Raw genomic sequence first — 11,169 nt, 5'->3', positions numbered from 1 at the left:
ATTTCTTCGCCCTAATTTTACAAGTAACTTTCTCCCGGCTGGATTGTTTGCATCCACGACTCCCAACGCTTGAACCTCCCGTTCCTTGGGCCTGACCTAATTCTAGGTGCCGGATGTTTATTTCTCCACTTTGGCAAACGCACGTGGCTCTTCTGGAAGCTTCACTTTTGCTGCTAGGCTGGGTGTTGGGGTTCAGTGGGGCTCGGAAAACGTGCTCTAAAGTAGCCACGACCCCTGTCCCCGCAGAGCCCCGGCCCCGGACGCTGCAGGCGTCAGGAGGGGGCGGGGAGTAGGGAACGGCCGGGTGAATCACAGGGCGTAACAGGTGCCGCAGCCGCAGCTGCGCCCGCAGCGCGCGCGGACTCCAGGGATAAGGTCTTCTTTTTCTCCGGGTTTTTTTGGAGGTGAGGCGGACACTCCCGAGGCCCCCACCCGACCAATGCAGGCCGCGGTTGTTCATCGCCTAGCAACTGGCGGAGCCAATGGTAGGCGGCGGGGCCTGCAGCGCCGGCGCGCGGGGGCGGGGTGGGAACCTCGGGAACCTGCGGAGGCCGGGAGGCGGCTGCAAGGGGCGGGGAAGGCGGGAGCCTGAGGCGGAGGAGGGGCCGCCGGCGGGAGGCGCTGCTGGCCCTCGGGGCTGCGGGAGCCGGGCTAGGACGCCGAGCGGTGACTCCCCGCCGCTCCCGGGGGCCGTGACGGTGAGCGGCCGTGCCTCGCGGCGGGGATTGTGACGCGCCCCGCCAGGGAGGGGCGGGCGGGGGTGGGCGCCGGCCAGGGGCGGGCGCCCGAGGTGAGAGCCTGCACCTGGCTCAGCGCCCTGTAGCTCGGCGCGAGGCTCCGCGCGGCTGTTGGGGCCGTTGCAGGGTGCGGGCGAGCGTCGACCCTGGCCGCTCCCGGAGGAAGTGGTGGGAGGTAGGTGCTGGACCCGGGACCACTCTCGCTGGCGTTCGCGGAGCTGCGCCCGCGTAGTGCTCTGACCCAGGGAGCCCTAAACCCTGCCTGGGATGGAGCGAGGGTGGCGCCCGGCGTGGGGGGACGAGCAGCGCGGAGACGTCGGGGAGGAGGGAATGGCCGATTTGGGGCTGCAGAGTCTCAGCAGCGGCCGTGGAGCATGCGGGGTTTGGCGATTTGCTAGTGCAGCCGCAAGAGGCAGTCTTCAGAACCAGTTTTTGGGTGGCCGGTGGCCGCTGCAGTGGAGGAGAACCCCGATAGTGGTCCAGTAAAAAGTCGAGGGGAAGAATTTACATCATCCAAGAAGCAGGCGTGTGTGAAAATACTTTAGTTTAGAATTTTATCATGAAAATACTTTGGTTTAGAATTTTGTAGTTAACGACAGTAAACTGAATTGTGAGCTCCCGGCACATTTTTTGAGCCTATGTTATATGTTAATTGCCCAGTTAGGCAAATCGCTTGGGCCCAGGACATAGAATGTACTAAATAATTTGCTGTCTGCACGTATAATAAGGGAATCTTTAGATTATTTCCCAGTTTCAGGACCTATCGTTGTAAATGCTAAACTGCCATTTCTAGCAACGCTGATAAAGTTCTTGAATCTGAGAGAATTGAGATTTCTCTTTTCTGGACGCTGTAATACGTTGATGATTAGAAAAGAGGGTGATTTAGAAGTGTAAGGGTGGAGGCTTCTTAAACTTCCTGGGCTCCCTAACAATTCAGATTAGAGGCAAGGTGTAGAGTTGGCTGTGGGTGATGGATGTCATGGAGGCTTTCATGGTTCATGGGGGTTTGGCTTACTGTGGGGTAGAAGAAAATTCTGGTAGTCCTACAGTTTGATCCTGAACTAGACAGGTTGGTATGAGTTCACTCATTTAAGAGACTGAATAAAATTTGTAAAGAATTAGAAATCTGGAGAGAAAAATGCCTTTAAAGTTTACGTCAAGCTATCTTGAAATTTAGAAGTTAGAGGTAGATTTATGAATTTGGATCCAGTAGGCAAAACTTGATCCATCAAATCTCTTTTCCTAAAACTATCAACCTACAGGCCTAGGAAGCTTAGGTTATTCATTCACACTAAACAAGTAAGGAAAGCTAATAGCTAATTTAACAGTTTTGCCTGCTGTCAGTGAAAGTTTCTCAAACAAAACGGTTCTTTGAGAAGAGGGTTAGGAACTGATAGTTAAAACGAAAGCTCTTTTAGTGACTGGCTGAGCCTCTTAGACCAAGTCATTTTGTACCCTTCTTTCCCTTCTCGTTCCCCAGCTGTACAGGGAAGATAATAAAGCTCATGGATTACGTAACATGGGTGAGACAGCTTGAAGATAACTGTGAAGACTTAGTTATTCTAGGATGAAATGTGGAGATCTCCTCATAACACATTGTGCCTTGTGACAAGACTTGTTAAAGCACATTATGTTCTAAACATAATGAGGCAGATATATGAGAAAGCTAAATGTTATGCTGAAACTGTTTGCTAAAGACCTCAAGTCTGGCACAATGTCCGATTATATACTTGGGATCTCCTAATACTTGACAGTCTGCTCTTTGGCCAAAGCAGGCCGTGACACCGGTTTCATAAAGTAGGCGTTTGAGTGCCTTCTGTGTAATATGCACCTAGAGAAATTAGATGCATGAAAAAACACCGCCCCAAAATTGTGTGATTTTAATTCATTTCACATGCTTAAGTTGGATCGATTTCAAAGATTTTAAAGTTTTTTTTTCCATGTCTTTTACAATAGCTGTGAACATGCCTTATTGGTTTCACCATTTGCTCATGACACAAAGAGGTTTTGATACGATGTGGGTTTGTTTTGTGGCTTTGGTAATGGCGATATGGTTAGCTAGTAGTGAAGGTACAAGTTATCTTGAATTCATGAGTTTATGGGATGAGATAGAATAGAGAAACGCACCATTCATTATTAGTAATGTAAAACATCCTAGAATCGTGCCTTTTGATTGTGGGCCAATGTTATATGTAGAACCAGCAGATTTACTGAATTACGGTTTAATAATTCTTTCAATAAACATTCGTTAAACGCTTAGTAAGTTGCTACTTGCCTGACCTGAGGTTAAAAAGATGAGTGTTGCCTTGAGGAATTTGTATTTTGGAAATTATCAGCATAGTGAGAGAGAGAGCAAAAAAACCTCACAAAAAGCAGATATAGGAAGGCTTTCAAAAAGAATGAGAATTTCAGCTGTGTCTGGCAGAGAACGTGGAGTTCATCAAGCAGCGGGTGCATTCTGCGGCAGTGTACAGTTGAGAAGTTACAGGTGGCTTGGTAGAGTTGGACCAGGGTGGGGTTGCCATATTAATAAGGCTGTAGAACAGTGCTGTGAACATTGACCAGTAGGTTACAGGGAACCTTCAGAGGGTTTTATGAAGGGGAATTATATTTGATTTTTACTTTAGAAGGATATTTCCACCAAAACCAGCATTTTGAGTGGTCCAAAATGTATTGAGCATAATCCAAATAATATCTGAAAGACAGGAGTCTCACACAGCAATTAGACTTGAGGTCTATTTTGCTGAAGCCCTCAGAAACTGTAGAAAAGCAGAAATAATTATACAACAGACCTTTCTTGAGTATATTCTACTTTTAAGACTGGAAGAATAGGGATACAAATAAGATACTTCCCCATTTTCAAGCAACCTGCATTCAGTAGGAGAAATAACACAATTATAATGCAGTACAGAATCTGGGTGTCAGACATAAAAATGTCAGATTCTAGCAATGTAGGATTCTGAGATGAGAGAAGAAATAGTCTTTCAAATTAGCAAAAATAAGTTTTTAAATAGAAATTAAACTACAAGCAGTTAAACATTCAGAGCAATCGTAACTACAGTTCTTGTCTTTTAACTCTTGCTTCACACGCGTCCTTTTCTCATATTCTCTTGAGTCACATTTGATCTACCATACTACTAGCTATGTGATCTTGTGCCCTGGTTGTCGCATTTGTGAAGGATGATAACAATACCTACTTCGGAGGGGTGTGATTAGAAAAATAGGTTAGTAACCAGAACAGTGCCTGGAAATATAGCTCATACTTATTGAGCACGTAATAGTTCTACTTGATATAAAAATGCTGTAATTGAATAAGAACTGACTTTAAAGGCAGGATTTTTTTTTTGTCATGTTAAATCTATCCATGAGCATCTAATAAAGCCTGTACATTCAGAGAAACTAACATTCTTTCAAACTCGGGTTCTTGAACAAGTGATTTTCCTTTTATTTGGTGATCATCTTTCTGAAGTCTGATTTTCATTTTTAGCCCTCAGCTTTGTCATTAAGTCACTAAGCACCAAATCCAACACGTTTTTTAAATTAAAAACCTGCCCATTCTATGGCATTTGCTGCTGTGTATCACCCTTCCTCTTTAAATCTCTTCTCCCTTGGCTTTCCTGAAGTCTGTTCCCCCATCTCTTTGTATCTCTTGCGTCCAGGTCTCCTTCACTTACTCATGTTGATGTTCTTCGGAGTTCGTTCTCCTGCCCCTTTTTTCTTTGTGAATTTCATCTATCTAAACGTGCTCTGATGTCTTGTGAGTTCTAGGCCTAGAGTTTAGCCCTGTGTGAATGTCTCATGAGGGCATCTCCAAACCCGGTAAGCTGCACAAAGCTCATTATCTCCACACATTTGCCCAAACCCAGTTTTACTAACCTTACTGCTCTGTTCCCTTTATCTAAATGACACTATTATCTGTCAGGTGCCAAAGACAGGTTTTTTACATGGGAGAGTAAATGCCTTCCTTTTGTATACTTGTCACCATGTCCTGTCAGTACAACTTCTGAATTATTTCTTACCTGTTCTTCGCTATCCTCAGTCACTGACTGAGTCAGCCATCTGGTTCCTGACCATTAATTGCCCAGTTTACTATGATATCTGTCTCAAAGGTTTTTTTTTCAGATTATAAAAGTATTGTATGCTTTTTGTAAAAAAAAAAAAAAAAAAATAAAAAAGCAAAAAAGTATTTAAATGATGTATAGTTCTTGGCATACAGTGAGCACTGAGAATATATTTTTGTGCCACGGTGCTAAAAAATAGAACTTATTTTGCAAGCATTAAGTTTGGAGGAGATTTGTAGAGAAATATTGTTCTAAAAGAATTGTAGGACTAAATACGATTTTAAAATCGTATATAGAGCTGAAATAGTGTCCAGTAGATACTTCAAATTCAAGATGGGTTCCAGCCACTGCATATACTTTTCGTTTGCCTGTTAATTGTAGTCTGGTTGTGGTTTCCTGTCTGAAAGGTGTCTCCTTCGATTTGATCCTCTATTCTATAGCCAAATTTTAGGAATATCTCCCTGCATAGGATCTAGATTGTAAAAGCAAGCCATCATCATAGAAATAATCTGTAAGTACAACCCATCATTAGCCAGGTTGTTTTGTAATGAGGCGATAGGCTCAGAGAATTGATATCATTTGCTCAGCATATTTGTTGAGTGTCAGGAGGAAACCAGGCCTGTGAGGCTTTGGAATCATAAATAGCTAGTTTTTAGTCTTTCCAGGTTGAATAGCTGGATTTTATTTCTGTCTTCCAGGTTTGTAATTGTAAGTTACCTAATCTGTTGCCTCAGTTTCTTCCATCAATAAACCAGTGCTGTCTTTACTCCTTCCTTGGGCTAGGGTGAGGGTTAAGTGGTGCAGCTGATGGAGCCCCATCTGGCATGTGTTAGGTGCTCTTGAATTCATCATTAGCTTCTCTCCTACCAGTTTCACATAATTAGCTAGTACAGGAGTTATTAACTTGCCATCCGTGGATCCTTTGCAAATGGATGGCTTCATAGATCCTCTGAAACTCGAGCCCAAATTGCCTGTTCTTGTACTTTTAAAGGAAGAGGGTCATTGGCTTTGGGTTTTGGGGCCCAAAACATTTTAACCCCTGAGTTGGCAGTAAGGCCAAGGACCCAGGGCTCTTGGTGCCCTCCACAGTCAAACTGGGTAGAATTTAGAATTGTTTGAAATATTTGAGGAACATTATATATATGTATTTAAAGCATTTTAAAGGACTTCAGGTGTAAAGAATTAGTTTATATTCCTTGGCTCATGACGCATTTGTTTAACTGGTGCATTTATAGTTTTAATAATACAATAAGCACCACCTAACCCTCTGCATAACCCTATGGGCCCCTCCATTTCTTTTTCCTCTTTCCCTCACCTGAGGCAACTATTTACTGAATCCTATAGCCATCATTCCCTTGGTGTCTTTTAAAATTACAGTTTTATTGCATCACATAATTTAAAACTGTGTATGTTACATGCCCTATTTCCTGAACATGTTTTCATTTTATAATACTGAGATTTGTATTATGTGTCACTGACGTTTTCTGATTACTGCATAATATTCCAGTTTGTGAATATGGCATCATTGATCCATTCTCCTCTCGGTGGTATATGGGTTGTTTCCAGGGTGATACTCGTGTGCTGCTCGCTGTTACGAAGAACGCTGCTGTTTATGTGCACACCTCCTGGCATACATAGGCAAGAGTTTCTCTTGGGTTTCACTAGGAGTGGACTTGCTGGGTTGTAGAGTATGTTAATAGGATAAATGAATATTCAGCTGATGAACTATTTGTGTTTCAGAGTTTCCCCCATCTTCCAAGGTTTAATAAGCTGCTTAGCCAGGCATTCCCTAGGCCTGTTATTCTCAACCTCCATTTAGTGCTTTAGAACACTTTTATATCATTCTTGGAACCCATTTTGTAGGACCCATAGATAAGAATTCCTTTTTGATTTTCTCTAATTGAAAGTGCATATAAATAGAATGCTAATTTATATTGAACAACATTCTATAGAACACAGCAGTGATTCTCAAACTTTGTGTCAGAATTACGTGGAGGTTCTGCTAAAACACTGATTTTTCGGTCCTTCCACTAAAGCTTCTGAACTGTAGGTCTGGAGCGGAACTTGATAATTTGCATTTTTAACAAGTTCCCAGGTGATATTGATGCTGCTGGTTCCAAGGTCATACATTGAGAACTATAACCAATGATTGAATTTGGGCTAAATCATTGAAAAAAATGGTGAGTAGATTTATTAATTATGTTTGGTTTCTTTGTTATTTCCAGTGCCTTTAGTAGATGTTATTACCATTTCATTATTTGACGAGTGAAATACCAATAAATAGTAATTTAAAAATTTGATTTGGACTTCTTAGCTGACTTTTAACCTTAAAAGTTGATAGACTTCTAAAAGGTGACTCTTTTTTTCTTTTTTCTTAATAATCTTCTACTAAGAATATGATTGCTGCTATTGTTGTGTGTACATTGGAAGAATTTGAAACTGATATACAGTTTCTAAATTGCCATGCTCTTGATTCATACCCTGAATCACCTTGCTCCTTCTCAGAGCTGTTACCAATCAAGATTAGATTGTAAGCCCTTCTAAATTGCAGCATGGCCAAAGTGTTGACTTGTCTATCATACTAAGACAGCAGCAAACCTTACACTAATAGGTCCTTGGACTTGGACATTTGTTCAGCAATCTCGACTGGGCTCCAACCTTGAATGAGTGATGATGCCTAATACCGAAATGGGGTACAAAGAATATGCTGACAAGCTTGCCAACCAAGAACTCAGTTGAGGTGGTGGGAGAGAAATTGTATTCCTGTCAGATCTGTGCTGTAATAGAGTTCATATTAAGTGTTCTAGAAGCACAAAGAGAAGGGATGGCAGTGCAGGGAAAGCCTGGCAATATATTTGCTAGATTTTTCAAAATTTTTTTGAATTGTTACGTACAGAATTTAATATTTTGTCTGCTTTTGTATAGTTCCCATTCCAGTTATTCAGTTGGCATAATTATTTGATTGTAATTTAGTTTCAGGTGAGGTGGTCAAGAAGCGAATACTTGTTCAATTTGAAAAAGCAGCTTGAGGGGAGGAAGAGCGTTAGAACAAATACCTAATGCATGCGGGGCTTAAAACCTAGATGATGGGTTGAGAGATGCAGCAAACCACCATGGCACATGTATACCTATGTAACAAACCTGCACGTTCTGCACATGTATCCCAAAACTTAAAAAAAGAAAAGGCAGCTTGAATATTGTATACTTCCCCCCTCCTATACGAAAGATAGTAGGGTGTAATGTTAAATGTGCTAGACTACCAGGGTTTGAATTTTGGCTTTGTCATGTTCTAGCTCTGTGTCCTAGGTCAAGAAAACTCCAGGCTTCAGTTTCCTTATCTGTAATGGGGGAAAGTATTTGGATCATTGTAAGACTGAATAAGTTCGTACACATAAAATGCTTAAAAGTGTTCCAAGTAAGTGCTGCATGCTTAATAAATTATTGTTATTAAAATTAGGTAGAATCTCATTTGCTAAACATTGGGTTGTAAAGACAATGTGTGCACATTGTTATAAAAATGTGAAGAAAAGGCAGGAAGTGATGGCTTACGCCTAATCCTAGCACTTTGGAGGCTGAGGTGGGCGGATCATGAGGTCAGGAATTTAAGACCGGTCTGGCCAACATGGTGAAATCCCATCTCTACTAAAAATACAAAAATTAGCAGGTATGGTGGCATGCGCCTGTAGTCCCAGCTACTCAGGAGGTCGAGGCAGGAGAATAGCTTGAACCCAGGAGGCAGAGGTTTCAGTGAGCCAGATCACACCACCGCACTCCAGCCTGGGCGACAGAGCGAGACTCCGTCTCAAAAAAAAAAAAAAAAGGTGAAGAAAAAATAATTTTGATATAAATAGCTGTACTCAATTCCATATGGGGTCCCATGAGAAATGTAAGAATAGAACTGGAAATTCTTTAAAGGTCATCTAGTTTGACTTCATAATTTTACAGATATGGAAACTGAAACTCAAAGAAATTATGACCAGTTCAAGGTTGCTCAGTACATAATAGAAATGTTGCTGAGAACCGTGGCCTCTGATGCTGCTCAGTCCAGTGCTCTCTCAATACCCTGTACAGCTTCCCTGAAGTGACAGCACCCTGGAAAACTAACAGTTTAATTGGCAGCCAACTCCAAAACAGATGAAAACATTAGCAATAAAAAGTCAGTGTGTAATGGAATATCAGATGGTATACATAGATTAAGTCCCTACTGTGTTTAACTTTGTGAGCTGCTCTCTTGAAGCGGAAATGCACCTTCTGAGTTACATTCATCGAAGGTTGAAAGATTAAGAGCGTTTGTTTTTGAAGAGAGTGTTAATAGTTAAAATTTCCCTCTTTCCTCCTACCAAGTGGATTGTTCATTAAGCCAGGGGGAGAGTCCACTTTTGCCGGGTCTGCCAGTACTCCAAGGGCTTTGCCCTTGACGATAGTTGGAGGAAAGTCTGGCCTCTGCATTTCTGTTTCCTGTCTTCCCGATGGGCCGGGTTCCCACAGACGTTCCCGCAGAAGTAAAGACTGCATTACCCTTGCTCATGGGTATGTGTGCATATGTGGAACAGGTGCTAGAAGTGTACTTGATTGGTGGGATTTGTCTTAGTTGAGATTTCCACTCAAGGGCAGGGATTGAGCTAAGAGTACTTTCACACATTATCTCATTTAATTGTGCTTGAATACCCTGCCGCTAAAAATTTTACAGAATAATACATGCTCCTAAAACATTCAGGCTATATAAAGATACACTGTGGAAGAGGTGAAAGCCCTGGTCTTCCACCCCTCCCTATGCCCAATCATTCCATCCCCAGGAGTGTCATTTGTAACAGTTTGTAACTTTTCCAGAACTTTCCCCTAAATATATATAGGTAGTTTGATTTAACAAAAAATGGTGATCATACTGTTCTGATTAACCTGTAACTTCTTTTTTTGTGCTATACATGCAGATTTGCTTTAATCTTTAATAATCCCAGAATAGACTGGCTGTACCATATGTGTTGGTTTTTAACGGTTTGTCCATATTGTCTCTAGTTTTTGCCATTTCAAATAATACTGCAATTCAATAATGTCCTCAATATGTATTATGCTTGCTCTCTTATATGCCTAGAGTATAATTGATTAGTGGGAAGATTTACACATTTCAAATATTTGTTAATTGTTGGAATTGCCCTCTAAAACAGCAAACTACTGATCTCTGGTAAAGAGCTATTTCCCTTACATAATTGATTGTCTTAAAAAACTCTAGGACTTTTGTATAATTTTCTAACCAGTTTTTGCCTAACAGGGCTGCTTGCCGTTTTATTTTATGAATTTTTTATCACTCATGCCATTCTACCATTAGTTTTGGCGTTTGAGAATGGTGCCATTTATCCCCGTTTCCTCTGCTTATCACCGTAATTGCCTTTTAAAAACATAGATTTTTTTCTTTGTATGAAAAACACATTCATTTATAGAAAATTTGGAAGACAGTAAAGTAAAAATTACATTTTTGTGCATGAAAGTACATAAAGAAAGGAATGAAAGTCCTGCCCTTGCCTTTTCCTTATTTTTTAAGTTGGTTTTTCCTTGCAATTTTTTCTGTCCTTATAAAAACTTCGTAGAGCAGAATTTATACCTGTACATATCTACTGACACTTGTTTTTTTTTCTAATGACTAAATAAGCTCATGTTAGATATGGTTTTGTAACTTTTTTACATTACTTAACAAAATATCATGGAAGCCTTTCCAAGAGTAAAATAACTAGTAATAGCTAGCATTTATTGAACACTTACTGTATACCCACGACCTTTTTTTAAGCCCTCTACATGCATAAGCTTATTTAATAAAATTATTAAAGAAATTTGATAAATAAATTTACTATGTAACCACATAATTTTTTGAGGTAAACTGCTTTTACTCTCCTTTTGCAGATGAGGAAAGTGAGGCCCAGAGAAGATTTATGTTCAGGACCACTTAGTCTGTAAGTGTAGAAGCCAGGGTTTGGAACCAGATGGTCTGACTTTGGATTTTAACTCTTTTACTCTGCTGTTTCTCATACTACAGCAGTGATCAGTTCAAAGATACATAAGGAATTTAAAGAACAGCATGTAGCTCCCTGCTTTCTAAACTGAGGATAGCTGTCTAATGGCAAATTTTGGCCAGGAGCTTCATTGAGATTATATCCCTCAACCCAGAGATACACATGAATTATTGTACCATAATTTGTGTGTTCACACTATTTTATGCAGTCTGAGCCCAATTGGGAGATAGATTGAGTTCTCTCTTTACTGGTTCTTAAAGGAGTGGTGGTAGGAGATGCTGCTTCTTGAGCCCGTCACCCACTGAAGCAACAATATGTGATGGTTAAGAGAATGGGCTCTGCAGTCCAATGTGGGGTGGGGGTTGG

The 11,169-nt window shown here is 41.1% G+C and overlaps 1 protein-coding gene across 11 annotated transcripts in view; it reads left to right on the top strand.

Annotated features, from left to right (window-relative positions):
- Positions 1 to 351: 351 nt before the first annotated feature.
- SSX2IP (SSX family member 2 interacting protein) overlaps positions 352 to 11,169 on the top strand; it is a 48,320-nt gene continuing 37,502 nt past the window's right edge. For 3 of the 11 annotated variants that reach the window (XR_004440659.1, XR_004440658.1, XM_033225433.1), the window contains exon 1: positions 728 to 912. The gene's annotated coding sequence lies outside the window, so the exon portion shown is untranslated. Of the gene's footprint in view, positions 486 to 523; positions 913 to 6,886; positions 6,979 to 10,693; positions 10,744 to 11,169 lie in introns of those variants that run through there. The other 8 variants (XM_033225440.1, XM_033225441.1, XM_033225436.1 and 5 more) reach the window with 7 other exon arrangements.

This window comes from Trachypithecus francoisi, unplaced genomic scaffold (assembly GCF_009764315.1).
Source record: "Trachypithecus francoisi isolate TF-2019V2 unplaced genomic scaffold, Tfra_2.0 Lachesis_group12, whole genome shotgun sequence".
NCBI classification, from domain to species: Eukaryota; Metazoa; Chordata; class Mammalia; order Primates; family Cercopithecidae; genus Trachypithecus; species Trachypithecus francoisi.
The sequence above is the reverse complement of the archived record's forward strand: the minus strand, read 5'-3'. Positions and strand labels throughout refer to the sequence as shown.